Source organism: Dreissena polymorpha, chromosome 2 (genome assembly GCF_020536995.1).
Source record: "Dreissena polymorpha isolate Duluth1 chromosome 2, UMN_Dpol_1.0, whole genome shotgun sequence".
In the NCBI taxonomy this organism is placed as follows: domain Eukaryota; kingdom Metazoa; phylum Mollusca; class Bivalvia; order Myida; family Dreissenidae; genus Dreissena; species Dreissena polymorpha.
In genome coordinates, this window is record NC_068356.1 from 149,705,988 (window position 1) to 149,723,822 (window position 17,835).

A 17,835-nucleotide genomic window follows, 5' to 3' on the forward strand; every position below is an offset into this window, starting at 1 on the left:
CGGTGCTGTTCACGAACATTCAAATTGAATACATTTAGCATATTATGCATTTGCTTATTTATAACAAGATGGCCCTTATATGGTAATTGCAATTTTCACATTTCTCCCCGTATCAATATATGTTGTATTAGAAATGTTGTTGTTGTAATATAAGCCGTACATTTTACACTTGAAGTCGCTTTAAGCTAGCTAAGCCGCATTGAAATCACCTTTTTGTTGTTTTTACTTTAGTTAAAACAATATTTAAGTTAACAATTTATGATGATTTCCCTTGTTTATGGTCCACAGAAAATAAATATATACCGGTAATTGGAAATCATTTAAGTAATTAAATAGTTTTCTTTTCTTGTGTACAGTACCTAATAATGCCTTAATGTTCCTTCATTCTGAGATCCACGCAACATACTGTTATTTATTAATCATCGACAATTACGCTGAGATTAATAAGCACGTGTGCAATTATTATGTTGCCCAAACTGCTTAATAATATTGTGCATCAAACGGTATAACACGTTTTATAGAACACACACCTGGTGTGGTCAAACTATTTATTGTGTTTGTTTTCTCATTACTCGTTCATATTTTCAAGAAATAAAGATAAAATAATAACCTTTTATTCAGTACGTATAGCACCTACAATTTTGAATAATGATCGATCAGTAATGATCATGCATTTGATATAAAATCTGTGTAAACTCTTAAAAATTACGTCCATTCCATATGTTCAACACGCTTTGTTTGTCGGACAAAATGGCGGCCAGATAAGCGTTGCTGAGGGGTGTGTGAAAAATCGATATCTGATTGGCTGATCGACAAAATGTGGACGGAGTTGGCGACTGGTCAATTATCTGGGAGATAACTTGATGATTACCTTTGCTAACAATGGCCATAGTTTTTTTGTTCAAATATAGTTTATTTCGACCTATAAGAAAGGTCATCTTGATTCTATGCTGTTTCGTGTACACAATTGTTATCAACGTATTGGTTTGATTCCTTTCAAACATTTTGAAGAACTATTTTGCATATTTCAATCTTTTATTATTTTGTGGTAACAGTTTTTTTTGCTCAGTCGTTTCTTTTTTATCAATTGTTACTAAAACTGTTGGTAATATATTAACAAACCATTTCTATATTAATTAATTGTTTATATGTTGTTCGAAATAATATGCAGCCAATAAAGTTAGAAAATTGTTCAAACTGTCTTTGTATTGGCCTAAATTTATAAATATATTATTACCTTGAATATAAAGTAAGGTAGGTGTAATAGAACGATGATTTTGTGGCAAAATATATCCACAGATTCACTCGTCACCTACTAACTTTCTTGCTAACCTTTTTCATATGTTAGCATTTCAAAATACAGGTGAACTTTGAAAACAACCATTATGATTTTTATTGATCAGATTAAAATATTTATTCAATACATTGGGGAGAAAGTGTTGGGGGGGGTATGGGGAACATTAACAAAAATGGTATTTCTTTTTTCATTATTATCCTTTTGACTAGGATATTGTCATGTGAATGCTAAAAACATCTAAAAGCACATCTTGTGCATATAACAATAAAGCAAATCAGAGTGAAGCTAGTACGCAGATATTGATTCAATGAACATGTTATACAAGTTTATCACCATTTTCCGTTTGACCAACGCAAAGGTGTCTAACGGTCAACCCTAGGCGTTTGCAGAAGGTGTGCAAATACAGTAACATGTTGTGCGTTTATAATTATCGTGCCTCCGTCGTGAGGGCAGTGACTAGTTAGCGTTCAAACAACGTTCGTAGCAAGAGGCCAGATTTAAAATCAAAATATGTCCATGATTGGTGCTGCCACTAATAATTGTTTTTTTCTATTATTAAGATTGAAACGATAATGCACCGATGCAACATTTGATTTTTCATCTGATACCTTAATACAATAAAAAACATAAGGACTACAGAAGACCTCAAATGCCATAGATTTGTTTATGATGAAGTCAATCGGATTGTTAAATGCAGAGACCATACAGAGACGTAGATAACTGGTATATACGTTTCGGTTAAATAACTTCATAAATGAGTTAAACATCGTATTTCATACGTATAATGGGGAACATGTCGTAATATATGCTTCGACGATGCTAAATTATAGCTTCGTTGAATTTTTCATTAATGGTAAAAGCAATGTCTGTGGATATTCTACACTATCTCTCATAGTATTGGCCCTCCTCATAGTATAGTGACTAAACAAAAGACCCTAAAGAAGTGCTGGAAAGTTAATGTTTTTTCGTTTTTCAAAAGTCGTAATTTATTTATCCAGGATTATTGCCACGACCATTCTCACGCTTTAAGGTGTTTATAATTAGAACTGAGCCTTAAGTTATTCATTAGGTCATGTTTATTCCAGAGTGATGCTATGATTTTTAGCTCGGCTTTTTCGGAGAAAACCCGAAGTATTGTCATAGCCAGCTCGTCGTCCGCCGTGCTAAAACCTTGACATTTTCCTCTAACATCAAAGTGCTTCCACCTACAACTTTGAAACTTCATATGTAGATGCACCATGACGAGTTCTACGCGCCACACCCATTTTGGGTCACTAGGTAAAAGATCAAGGTCACCGTGACCTCTAAAAAAATAATTCTGACAAGCTTCCGCAGCCGAGCGTGGCACCCGTTATGCGGTGCTCTTGTTAAATTACGTAACACACAATTATGTTAGTTTGTTTATGAATTAATAGTAGCTTTCTCAAATGTTTTTATGCTGCTCTTTTAAACAAAATGTAAAACTATTTTAAGAACAACACGAGTATAGTTTCATTTTTCCATTCAAAATACCATTTTTAGAACAAGCACATGCACAAAGTAACCCATCTTAGCCACCAACCAGAATAGCCGATATTATGAGAACCATTGTAAATGGTACAGATTACTACATGGGGCTAAGTCTAGTCAGTATTTTGTCGAATAAATGTCGATTTAAATGCAGTTTTCGTTGCTTAGACATTTAACTATATATTGACATATACCAAATGCGTGTTTTTGTATTTGTTCATTTACAAAATTCATATGTATTCATTAAGAGCGCCGATACTTCGGATAGATATGCTAAATGTTTTTTTTCGGGAAAAGTAACTCTCACCGGTTTTATTGGTGAACAAATATGTGTATGTTTACTAAAGCGAAACATGTAAAGTTTGATACTTTTCAAGACAATTTAACATTCCACTGAACAGCATAAAAAACAAGAAGAAGAAGAAGAAGAAAAAAATACAATATATATGTTTTAAACAAATCTGATGTAATCTCTTGCACGTACGTTACAATAGTAAATAAATCTTTCATAGCATACATATTTACAACAAATTTCCAAAATAAACACAGATACATCTTTATTTATTTCATGTAAATGAGTGGATAATAATACTGCATGCTACCGGTAATCGGATAATATCACTCCAGTTCGAGTGAAATGATAATGTTTGGTCACCATACTCCGTCCTGGTGCCACGTTTTTTTTTGGACACCTTGTAAATAATAATAATATGCAAATAAATTATTAGTAAGTGTCAAACTCGACCTGTTCATAAAAAAATTCAAACAATATAAATTCAACCAATTATATATTTTTTCCTTAAATTATATAATTTGATAGAAAGAAGTTCTGGGTGTCGTGTAAACGTATGCTTAAATAGACAAGCAGGTTAATGGCCTTCTTATTTGCATAGTTTGCGCTCCACTTTTTTCCTGTTACAAAAATAAGTCAATTGTTGGTGGAAGTTAGACAAGAATCATTTATAACGTAAACATGAAACAAATGCAGAAAAGTAAATTCACATTTATAGTCACATATTTGTTATATTAATCTTCTTAAAAACTATTTACGTTTCTTTAATGAGGGATTTAATATGATTATATTAGCATAAACATTTCACCACAGTCAACAATATATAATGACGTCTGATTGATTGATCGGTCAATGGTAATTAATAAAAACGACGTCAATTTTGATTGCGTTATTACGTCCAAGAAAAGGGTAAAGCATTATAGCTTTAAATAGTTATATAATTATTCAGACCAATTCTTATAATTTCATAGTAGAATAAAAAGAAACTTGTCGTTTCAGTGTTGGTAAATGCGGTAATAACAAACGGTTGGCTTTTCGTTTCGATTCTTCTATTCAAACCATTCGGGCGACCGCTCTCTTGGTATAATTGTTACGAATCGGAACTCCAAATTGGTGGTTATTACTGCAATATCTAAAAGTTAGTAGAAAGGTTTGTCTTGTAATTAAACAATGTTAATTGCACTGCAGTGATATAGATAGAAATGTAATTCCTTCAAAGCATGGAACGCCTAGTATATTCACAACAACTATTTACAAATGGGCCGTGCTCTGTTTAAAGGGGGTTTAATGCATATGCGTAAAGTTTCGTCCCAGATTAGCCTGTGCTGTCAGCACAGGATAATAATGTACGACACTTTCCGCCTAAACTGAATTATTTAAAGAACAGACTTAATTTAAACAGAAAATATCATAAAAGCGGAACGTGTCTTCCCTGATAAGACTGTGCGGATTGCACAGGCTAATCTGGGACTACACTTAACGCACACGCAGTTAACCCCCTTTTCACAGAGCACGGCTCAAATTAATAGAGGGTATTTATTTGCGTTCTGGAGTAACACGGTATAACCCTTAACAATGTTTTGTTTGATTAATACCCGGTTTAATACCTTAAGATATTATTTTCATATACTAGTAAGTAACTTCTAAGACATTTAAGATTCGTACTATGTTCTCATTGATGTGTTCTGTAGTAATTGGGTTAAACATTAAAATTTCAGTGACACGCTGGATTTCAATGACGATTTAAAATTGTTGGTACTACTATTGGCCCTAGTAATAGCACAAGGACTACGACCGTCTTTGTTTAGAGTGCGTTTCACTAAGCTGCGTACGCAAATAATTTCCGTAAATATTTGCGTACGCAAATCTTGTTCTCAAAATAGCGTTTCACTTAACAGCGTGTATTAACGCAGTGCGTAAATTATGTCGTAAATTTACGCCAGATATGTACTTCGCGTAAATCAGAAAAATTTGCGTAACCTCCCGTTGTAAAGAGGCTGAGTAACCTGCGTATTAGGAAAAGCGTACCCTTCCGTCGTTTTAGCATTGTTTGTTGTTAATGTTGTACTGAGATTCTTAATTCTCATTTGAATTTATTTCAGCTAATATGTATATATCTGGTATCGATTTTGTGAGGACTATACTGTAGCCTGATGATCACAATGTGATATCGTAATTCTCACAAAAATCAATTCCAGATATTTGGTAGTGGTATTCAGTATATGAACCATACATTGCTTTTCATGATGTTTAAATGTATATTGAATCTACTCCAGCTTATATGTAGATGTCTGGTTTCAATTATGTGAGGACTATACTGTAGCCTGATGATCACAGTGTGATATCGTAATTCTCACAAAAATTTATTCCAGACATTTGATAGTGTTGTTCTGGGTTATAATGTGTACGTGTTGTTCAGATTTTATTTACAGGTCCCACGCCCCTTCACGGAGTCATTTTAGCTGGACCTTTCTGGGTTATAATTAGACAAGATGCAGGTTATATTAGTCTTTGACGGTTTTGACCCTAATTTCCTACATTTATATTTAACCTATTTACCGGAGTTGTAGTTAGTCGAGATGTGTGTATATAGTTTGAGTTTTATTTAGTACGTCATTGGAGAACGAGTGGCACGGGCACGTGGTTTATTATCACGCTTTGCAAGGTACAGGTTTTGTCTATATACGTATTTTTGATATTCCGTTATGTTAAGGGAGGTAATTTTTTCAAGTAAACGCGATATTTTTTAGAATGCCTTTTTATATCGCTTATTTTATTGCTTAAATGTGGATACGCAGCTAGTTTTAAATTTAATTGCACCAGAAAAAAAATCGGAGAAATAAATATTGATTGTAGGAAAATATGTACGAAATACATTCGTCACAATCGGCTCGGGGCGCTAATTTGTCTTTGCTGCATGTTATGAAATTCGTCTTCAATGTATATTATTTTTTTGCCTATTTTGTGTTATTGTAATACATTTTATCAATATATTACAATTTAACACACGTAAAAATCGTATAATCTTGCTTTACAGTAGATACTGTTGCAGACGATTACTTTCTTACGCGTCCGCGCGCACCTGACAGGCTAAACAACACTTACACGCAGCGTAAATTTTGCGCTCATTTTAGTGAAACGGCGTACGCATTAATTTACGTTCGGCGTAAATTCTATGCGTAAACCTAAAGTTGCGTAAATATACGCTATGTTAGTGAAACGCACTCCTAGGTTTCTATAACCTCAGCAGAAACAAGGTGTAAAGCACGGAGCGTATATTGACAGGAGTTGAATCGAGTATTGACCCTTACAGTAAATACTTTAGTAAATTCAATTTTATGCAAAAATTTATCATCCGATTTTATTGGTTTATACGTTATCTTGTTGCTTATTAATTCCTCTTTCCAAAAAATATAACTTTTAGTATATTTCCGTTTTTATTAATGGATTTATAGCGAGTTAAACACGAGAAATAAACATTTTATGTTTTACCCCCGCGCGTTTAACCTTGTCGATACTTTGTCACGTGACCAGTAGCTATCGATTAGCGTACATCGAAGCGCCGAGGTTATACATTTTGATGTACCCACTAACGTCTTTTTTCTAATGTTACTTTTATTTATCGGCCGATTTTGACAAATTATATATCATTAGAGATAAATATATATGTAGTTTTACTTCTAATTTGGGCAGCCCGCTGAGTTATGACTTTAACTTTTGCAAATATCAGACCGTTTTAGAATCTATATTTACGGTAAACATGGTCGTACTTTATACAGATTTGTAGCGGTTATATTTGGAGTTCTGTTTTTAAAACTACATCTTGCTTAGGAGAATATAATTCTGTATACAATAGAAAAAAGGGTTTAAGAAAAGAGAATCTAGGTTGACATGTTCGTACTTTATTCCGATTAGTAGCGTTCATATTTGGAGTTCAGTTATAAAAATTACATCTTGCTAAGGAGAACAGAATTCTGTAAACGATAGAAAAAAAAATGGTTTAAAAATGAAAGTAAGTAAGGAATGAAGACGGAAGAAAGTATCGCGCGGTCTTAACGCACCGAACGGATGCTACGGTCTTGTTGATTACCGGTATGCTTTTGTTTTGATACCGACCATTTATTTCCTTTGACATAATTATTTTACTTTTTTTATGGGATAAATTGAAATATTTTGTTCTAGAAACATATCAATTAAGCTAATTATTATTAAAGCTTAATAAATTAACGATTACAGCTCTTGTTTATAATACAGACAGGGTGTTAATTTTATTACGAGACAGCGTATATAGCGGACCCTCTTGATATTTTTCGGCTTTGCAGACTTCAAATTACATGGATGTCAAAACATTCATCGTTTGTTGTTTATTTTCAAAGAGGTTATTATGTATAATTATATGAAAGGTTATTTACCTTAAATTATCAATTAATTACAATAATTTAAAGATTCTTGAAAATCTTAAAATATTAAGAGCTGAAATCGTTAATTTATTAAGCTTCATTAATAATTAGCTTTATTTATATGTTTCGTGAACAAAATATTTCAATATATTCCATAAAAAATATAATAATCATGACAAAGGAAATTAAATGGCCGGTATCTAAGCAAAGGCATAATCAACAAGACCGAAGCAGCAGTTCTCTGCGTTAGGACCGCGCGATACTTTCGTACGCCTTCATTCCTTACTTAATTTCATTTTTAAAACCATCACGTGACAAAGTATCGACAAGTTATTTGCCGATACGGTCCCGTTTCATATCCGTCTCATCTAGAGTCCGTGTGTAAAGTAACCTACGGCCACAGTTTACAAGAAATCGAAACGCAGCACTCTCGATCAGCAGATGATTTATTCCATATATTGCGGAAGAATCCGGAAATAGCCGATGTATCACGATTGGGAAACGCAGATGTGTTTTCCTAAACACGGTGAAAACATAAATTTATGGCCTTTACAATGAAACACTTTTCAATATTGTTCTGATAGTTGACACTAAAATGCATCGTCGTCTGCTCTTTTTATTTCGAAATGTCAATGTAATTGTTTGAAAAGGTTTCCTATAAAACGCAATCATCGTGGGAATTGCGGAAAACCGAATTTGAATGCACAACACAGAATCGGATTAAAGCTACTCAGGACTATGAAAGTACGCGTGTACCAAGATGAACAGCTCAAATGTGTGGTGTGTTCAATACATAACATACCCTCCAGACACCTTGGCCTGAGACGCCGGAGTATACCCTTACCCAAAAATAATTAACATGTAAGGCATGTTATGAATGAAGTATTACATATTGAGTTGTGACTTATTTTAGACTTAGTACTGTTTTCGAGGTTTGACTGCTCTTTATATTGGGTATTTGTTTATTTTACTATGTTGATCGTGATATGGCATGCATGGCAACTGTATTTTCAAATTAATTAAAAAGGAAGTCCATTTAAAGACTTGTGATAAGGGTATCAAGAGGAAAACATGTTTCTGTCCTATCTTTCTGTGATATAGCAAGCGAGGCTTAAAATAAAAGTGCGGCGAGGCTTGTCGAGCTGTTGTTTTATTCATGGCCAGCCTAATAAATGTCATAATGATAGGGCAGTAACATGTTCAGTTGTTCTATCTGAAACAATGCTGCCTGATATACCTTTTTATATCACGTCAACAGGAATTGTTATATCAGTCAATGTTTGGAGGCGACTTGTTGAGGTTTCAGAACAGTGAACTATTATAACTCTCGACGAAATGACACTTTCTTTCATCTTAAGATATTCGCCTTCATTGTTAGTATTTTTTCAAATTTGGAGTAACTTTTTTCAGTATGAGATTTTTTCCGTTTCGCTTTGGAAATGGATAGTTTTAAAATGTATACAAACAAAAATGCTTCTGGTTGTTTTTGTATATTTATATCAAGCTCATAGTCTAACTAAACATGGATAATCATTTTGATAAAATGACTAAAGCGTCAAGTATATATCAGCTGACAATTTATTCAATCCACATACATCTATAGACATTATTACAATAGTCATAATGTTATAATACGAATATTAAAAGCAATCAAAGTTGGCATATCGTGATAAATTACCAGAAATATAGACGCGTTTAAAACAAATTACATTCACATCCCTTTTTCAATTTTTGTTACAAAAAAGTTGTATTGATTTTCTTCAGAAAAAAATGTATACACTTCATAAAATGTTTAAACGCTACATTATTTTGCTGATGATTAGAACTGACGTCGACAACACTGAAAACAGCCCACCGTTGCCTCCAAGCTACTGCGTCTTGTCAGAGCCTTCAGCTTCAAGTAGGCGGCCTCGTCAACAGTTCTGTGATGTGACACAGTCAAAATAGACACCAATTTCTGCAGATGTGATTTGTCATCCGGTATTTTAATCTCAAACTTTGTCTTGACGAAACCTGTCTTGGGAATTACAGGCACAATGGTGGAAGGGTCGTATCCAGCTTGAGTACAACGGTCCCGGTCCCGTTTAGTGGGCGTCGGTTTTTGTTGTTGTTTACCTGTAGCACTGCGGTCGGCTTCTTTCAATTGGGAGTATGCGCAAGTAGAGTGAACGGTTTTGCCTTTATCAGTAAATTTTGCCAAAGGTGAAAGTGGGATTGGAGCTCGTTTGTTAACAGGTCCCTTTGGACTGGACATAAGGGTATGATCAATTGCAGCACATGAACTCGGCGTTGACATATCTTGTATGTATATATATATCTTGTCTGGCTCCGTTGACTGTACCTCTGGCGAGCATTGCACAATCTCTATGTTTTTCTTCGTATTCGTGTGCAAAGGTTTCGGTTGTGACTTGTTTTGTATACCCGAACGTCCTAATGCGTTCTTGAAGAGAGTCTTCTCGTCAGACTTTCCAAAATACTTTCCGGTTACACTTGATGAACTGCTTTTGTAGGGGTTGGATCGCGGAATCGTAAAATAGTGATCGGACGACTTAGACTTTTCTTTTACTGTTTTCTCCGTTTTCTCATCTTTATTCGATGGATAGTTTGTATCTGACTTTGCCTTACGAATTACATTGAGATGGGTCGATCGAGTTGTATCATTCCTTGGTGTCATTGCATTCCAAGAATTGTCTGCACACAAGCGCGCACCTCGTTGTTTTATTATTGAATTCGACCCACTCTCTTCACCCGCGGTTCTTTTCTTTAGGTAACTATCATCAGGTCGAATAATCGTGGCGAATTTCCGTTCACGGTATCCTTCCGGGCATGGAGTTTGCGCACCACGCGGTTTTGTTTTGTTACACCAGTCGTCAGTGTCCACATCAACACCGCTAGAGTTTGAATCTTGGGTGCTTGACATCAGGTGATGTCTGAAACTTGAGATGGATTTCTGTATCGCCTCGCCTGAAGTCTTGAACTTTTCGATACACGTTAACATCCCGTCCTTAGTGTTTTGCAAGCAGTCCGCCGCAGTTTCACAAACATGTTCATACACGTTCATGTTTCTGATTCCGAAACTACTATGTTGCTGATACGTTTGATCTTTAAATAATATTCAAGTGTCCTGATAACGCCGATTTGTTGTGTGTTGAATACTGATAATGCAGTGAAATACGTCCACTTTACTGTTGATAAATATTCAAGCACGTACTGACTTTAAAGATATTTCTTTGAGCTTTTATATTGACGACATATTAGCGCTCTCGACACCACCACGGTGGTTGTAAATGAGAATGTCACGTATTGCTAGCTACTTACGCAATATTGTAAGAACACTCGCACAGCACAGCCAAACTTAATAGAAAAATGATTTACAATATGGGTATGACTCACACGGACGTACTCAAAGGTTGTTAAAGGTGATAATATATTGGCCGTATAACGTATATACGTTGTTCATTATTCGCGCAGAGATTCAAACATATGAAACTGCGAAAGATCGCGGACGTTATACTTTTTGTAAGGTTACAAGTCAGTGCTCTTACAATATGTTTATAATGAGATGCCGTACTTTGATGAACTCTTCAAACGTTGTTACTCAGCCAATAAATGTAACATTTAGAACGATTGTATTAATACTCAAACATTTTAACGGAGTGGTGGATTAACTGGCTCATGAATTTATACCTAAATTCTCAAAATACTCAAGAAAGGTGTGTCAAACAACATTCAATAGATATAAGCTGAACATATAAATCAAATTGATATTTTCAAATATTTGTTTTCATAGAATGCTTTGAATATGGTTTTGTAATAATGATTTCATTTGTTGGATATGCCACAGCGATTAATATCTCGGGAATGTAAAGCAGGTACATTTACTAAACAAAGTGTAGGTTCGGTTGGTACCAAACTTGTCCAAACATTTTCGTTGTGAAACGCTTGTAGAACACAAGAAACAGTTTTCAGTCGTGTAAACTTGAATTTGTATGATCATGATGAATTTCTTATATTATCATATATTTAATTATATTTCATGGACTGGGACTTGCAATGCACACAGTCACAGTGTAAATATGTATCCGAATAGCTTGCTCTACATTGGTATTTTAACTGTTGTCTTTTATATGTAACCAACTGTATTGTTGATTAACTGATATTTATTATATTCAAAATTACCAATGTCATGAACGTGCGGACATTCAGTTAAATAGAGAATAATAGGTTATTGTTGATTATAGATCAGGTTTATCATGCGAGGCTTAGAAAACAAAAAGCACGAGCCTTGGCGAGTGCTTTTTCGTTTTCGTGCCGAGCATGTTGAACCTGATCTATAATCAACACTAACCTATTATTCAATTATACCACTTTTTATTCAGTAAACTTTTTTTATTCAAACAAAATTAGTTTTCATGAGTGTTTGTCGTAATATGATAATGACTGTAGTGTAACCAAGGTCAGTGTATTACTCCGCGTTCCAAAAATAACCGCTGATCAAATAATCATTTTTTTTTAATGTCGAGTGTCATTAATTACAATTCTAATCATATTGAATTGCAAATCTTAAAGCTTTATAATATCAATATGGCATTAAGTTGGTATATACAAGGAACTACATTTGTTTACAGCGTAGCCTAACACCACACACAATTCACTTTCGATATCAAACTATCAAGTCGATCACGAGGTGCACAATATTTGCTTCTTTGTTATAATATGTGGTTATTTCGTGACGAAATAACACAGATTACTTGGATTAAAGCTAATTATATACATTAACATTTTGAATGTGGAAAGTGGCACCAAAGAATTGTAAGGCAAAGTTGTTCGAATTAGAGAAAGACATTTGCTGGTGAAGTGACTGGGTGGGGCGAACATCAAGATCAACTTGTTCGACGGTAGACAGTGGTTGTCAAGGCTGCATTTCGGCCATGGTTTCGGTGCATGAAGGTGAAAGAGAGGAATCTGTTGGATTGTTACATTTACTGGACTGAGCAAGAATGTTTGAACACTTTTGCTGCTGTTCAACAGATATGTTAGAATAATTGGTTATGGACTGGACATTTTAATGCCCTTTTATGGCCATGGTTCTAGCTTGTTGACACCCAACTGTTGACGCAAGAACCACTGTGATGCAGTGTCATTTGTGCGTATTGCCAGGTAGAAAGGTTGCTAACTTGAAGAAAAATCAGATGGACGCATATCCGAGTACAGCTTGTAAATAAACACAGGATTTCTTGGTCCAGACGATTGTTTTCTACGGTCAAAGGGGAGCAACTGGAACTGACTTCTTCAAAGGGGAACAACAACAACAGAACCTATTTGCAACATAGTGGTAGATTTACCTAAAACCACAGGCATTTGGCATTAGCTACTACCCCCCATGACAAAAAAGTTTGTCGAAAAAAAAATTCAACCGATGTGTGTACGTTTGTAATGTATTTTCGTGGTAATCAGATCGATTCTAGGAAATGTTGTTACAAGTTTGTTTTTTGATGACTGCTTTACGGTAGACTTATGCGAACATGCATCGATGTATTCATTTAGAATGAAGTCTTCTGCGTTGTTTGATACCAGAATTGTGCAAATCGGTTGCAAATTGATGGAGTAGTGAGCTTCGGAAATTGGCTAATATGCCGAAATCAGCAATTCAAGTGTCTAAGTCACATACCTTGTAATATATATAAGTAAAAAAAAAATTCGACGAACTTTTTTTGTCATGGGGTGTAGTAGCTCATGCCGAATGCCTGTGCCTAATACTAGAGGTTTTAATGACAATAAATGACAACAAATACGTTTTATTTTGCAACTTTTCTTTGTTTTAAGGTCATTAAGATTGACAAACATTTGAGATAGTTTTTATTATTGATGCACTTGGCAAATACAGGTGACGAGGTGCGTGGGAAAAAGTAGTCCCGGTTCGGCAGTTGATGACGTCATTTCGTGCCGTTGATTATAGCTGTGCCATTGATTATAGGTGAAATTTAATCAATGAGGCTTTACTCAACAGAATTTGATATTTGAACTCTAGGTGGACATTTAACATTTAAACAAGACCGATTTATGTACTTCTTGACATTCTGATCTCAACTGATCTATGATGACAGGCGAGTGTTAACAGCAGGAGATGCATGTTTACTGACAAGTAAGCTGTGGTGATTTTCAGCTTCTTGAGCACTATTAGCACTGTGACGGCATGAACAGTCAGGCGGTGCATCAGCTTCTTGAGCACTTTTTGCTCTGTGTTGTCGTGAACAAAGTCAGACGGTGCTCAGGATGTCATTCAATGAAAAGCTTGATGTTGATGACATTTATACATAAGCTCATATGCTATTTACTTAACCGATTGGTTAATAAAGCATATGATTATTCACGACGGTACATGTACACATTTTGTTTTTCTTAGTAATATTTTAGAATTAAAAACAACTGACTTGTTTGTTGCTAATGGTTAATGTACATGCAACAGTGATTGTCACTAAAAGAATGTTAAATCTAGCCATGTTGATGATGGTACGCTGGATGTTAATGCGCATTACAAAACCAGATTATGAATATGAACAATTTTTGACAGACAACTCAAATGTTCTATTTATCACAGACTTAAAACACTATGGTAACTTGACTTGTTTATTTTTAATACCACCGAGAATTGCGGTTATACATTTAAACTTTTTAGTATAGATTTGATCGCTTAATTATCACGCATACGTTGTAAATACTATATATATATATATATATATATATATATATATATATATATATATATATATATATATATATATATATACATATAATGTCATGAGCTGTCAATATTTGCCTTGTTAACTCTCTTGAGGCCACATTACTTGTCCAATCTTCATGAAATTTGGGCAGATGATTGGTCTCAATGATATCTTGGAAGAGTTCGAAAATGGTTACGTTTGCTTGAAAAACATGGCTGCCAAGGGGCGGGGCAGTTTTCCTTATATGGCTATATATGGCTATAGTAAAATATTGTTAACACTCTAGAGGCCACATCTATTGTCTGATCTTCATGAAACTTGGTCAGAAGATTCATCTTAATAATATCTTGGACGAGTTCTACAATGATGTCGGTTGGTTGAAAAATATGGCCGCCAGGGGGCGGAATATTTTTCCTAATATGGCTATAGTAAAACCTTGTTAACATTCTAGAGGCCTCATTTATTTTCCGATCTTCATGAAACTTGCTCAGAAGATTTGTCGAAATGATATCTTGGATGAGTTCAAAAATGGTAACATTTGATTGAAAAACATGGCTGCCAAGGGGCGGGGCATTTTTACTTATATGGCAAAGTAAAATCTTGTTAACACTCTAGAGGCCACATTTATTATCCAATCTTCATGAAACTTGGTCAGAAGATTCATCCCATTAATATCTTGGAAGAGTTCGAAAATGATTCCGGTTGGTTGAAAAACATGGCTGCCAGGTGGCGGGGCATTTTTCCTTGTATGGCTATAGTAAAACCTTGTTAACCCTCTAGAGGCCACATTTATTTTCCGATCTTCATGAAACTTGCTCAGAAGATTTGTCCCAATGCTATCTTGGATGAGTAAAAATATGGTAACCTTTGCTTGAAAAACATGGCTGCCAAGGGGCGGGACATTTTTCCTTACATGGCTTTATATGGCTATAGTAAAATCTTGTTAACACTCTGGAGGCCACATTTATTATCCAATCTTCATGAAACTCGGTCAGAAGATACATCCAAATCATATCTTGAACAAGTTAAAAAATGATGCCGGTTGGTTGAAAAACATGGCCACCACGGGGGGGGGGCATTTTCCCTTATATGGCTATAGTAAAACCTTGTTAACACTTTAGAGGTCACATTTATTTTCCGATCATCATGAAACTTGGTCAGAAGATTTGTCCCAATGATATTCTGGATGAGTTTGAAAATGGTTTTGGTTGCTTTAAAAACATGGCAACCAGGGGCGGGGCATCCTTTTATGGCTATATATAGCTTTATTAAAACCTTGTTAACACTCTAGAGGCCACATTTATTGTTCAATCTGCATGAAATTTGGTCAGAATATTGGTTTTAATGATATCTTGGATGACTTGGAAAATAATTTTGTTTGCTTGAAAAACATGGCGTTTAAAGGGCGGGGCATTTTTCCATATATGGCTATGATAAAATCTTGTTAACACTCCAGAGGCCACATTTACTGTCCGATCTTTATGAAACTTGGTCAGAGGATTCATCCCAATAATATCTTGGAAGAGTTAAAAAATGATAACTGTTGGTTAAAAAACATGGCTACCAGGGGGCGGGGCATTTTTCCTTATTTGGCTATAGTAAAACCTTGTTAACACTATAGAAGCCACATTTATTTTCCGATCTTCATGAAGCTTGGTCAGAAGATTTTCCCAATAATATCTTATTATCTCAGGTGAGCGACTTTGGGCCTTTCAGGTCCTCTTGTTTTGTATTGCTTCAGATGTGCCATTCATTAATAAATGACAAAGAAGCATCCTTCGGCCCTGATAGTGAAATTTAAGTAAAAAGGTTCAGTTTCGCGAAGTTTCACATACGATGATAGGTTTTTATGTCACTTGTTCTAGAAATAAAAAAACACTTTTCTCGTTCATCTGATCCGCTTTACAAACAACATTAAACACAGAAAATAGCATAAACAGCTAAACAATATCGCAAACATGTGGTTTCAACGAACATTCGCAGGTTAACTTCCGTTTTTTACATGACAAAAGTTATAAAAAATATAAACTTACCTTTTTGATGTATATTTTGAAATTCTACTTAAGCTAATAACAATATATTTTCTTTTAAACTACACGCTTCTATGTCGATTTCAAAGGTGTGTTTAAGTGTCAAGGGTTTATTGAAATTGAAAAATATTAAAAGCACTGACCAGAATAAAAATATTAAATTAATGTTGTTAGAACATGCGACAATGGAAAGGTTAAAATGTAACCAACCAGGATTTGATATCAATTCATCCATGCATAAGATAAAAGGACAAGAGATGCAAAATATTATACTCGATACTATGCCTGTTGAACAGCCTGAAAATTTACAGATTTGACCACTGCAAGAGGGGACAAAATAAAACAATATAACTTGATTTTATAGTGGAAGGACGCGGAAATCATGGGTCCAGCAGGTAAAACGCATATACATATCAGAACTGGTGTAATCTGAAAGAATCATCCAATTATGAACATAGCATACATTGGGAGCGTTGAATGAAAGTGGTTGAATAACGACTATAGACATTTGCCATAAGTTAATAATTTCAGGTTTTATGCACTGAAAGTATGAAATACGGTTAATGGAAAACATACGTTAAAAGCAAAGCAAGCATAACCTGAAAAGTTTGAAACATATTAGGAAGTTTCAGATAGCGGTCTAACTACAATATTAACGATATGAGTACCCCCCCCCCCCTCCGCCCCCATTCATGAACTGCTTTGTATGGATACAAGCCATACTTTTATTGTAGTACTTTGTTGAAGAGTAGATAATGTTTTGCATATAGCTAGTAATTATTTTGAAAATCATCTTCAGAAATTTAGAGATGGGTTTTCATTTCAAAAGTTGACAGAGCAATTCCCTTAACGTTGAATGCACATCGAATGAAATCAAACATATTAGGTTCAGACAAGGGAACTGCGTTGTACTAGTTAGGATTTTGGCACGATTTACAATGATTTCAATGAGCACACAATTGAACAATAGAACCGTAAGAGTTCAAAATTGGAAAAGAAAACCACCAGTAGAGGTAAGTCGAGGTATTTCTTTATATATATCCGAAACTGGATAAAAGGTAGTTGTTGTAGTGTTAAATTATGCTTAATTATGAAATTTGAACGTCGAAACTTACAGTACTTGTCTATATATTGTGTTACAAATGGAAGAGAGGTGTACTCGTGTGTTCTCTATGTATTCAATATATTGGCAGCTGAAACGAAATTTAGTTGTTCGACCGAATTTAGCAGCAGAAGCTCAAAGACCGAAGAAAAGCTTTTACGATCGATATATGCTTGCACAAACTAAAGTTAAGATATCTCATGATTATAAAACACATATTCATAGAAAATACAAGTTTGGTAGAGGCTGTGAACTTGACCTGACTTTTCGTAGAAAATCGTTTTAGATATTGCAGTGTCATAAAGAAATTACGACGTAGAGTGGTAACGGGTATTAAGTAGATCCCCGGCCTCCTTACTGCAGGCAACTATCATGACCAAGCAAGGTGCGCTGCCACAAAAACTGAGACACGAACTTAACGTTCACAAAACTATAACTATAGAGTATAAATGACAGACTTATAAGTGATTATATGCCGTG

At 34.8% G+C, this 17,835-nt stretch overlaps 1 protein-coding gene across 1 annotated transcript in view; it reads left to right on the forward strand.

Moving 5' to 3' along the window:
- Positions 1-17,835, forward strand: part of LOC127869415 (uncharacterized) — a 470,973-nt gene that overhangs the window by 115,557 nt on the left and 337,581 nt on the right. The window lies entirely within an intron of this gene.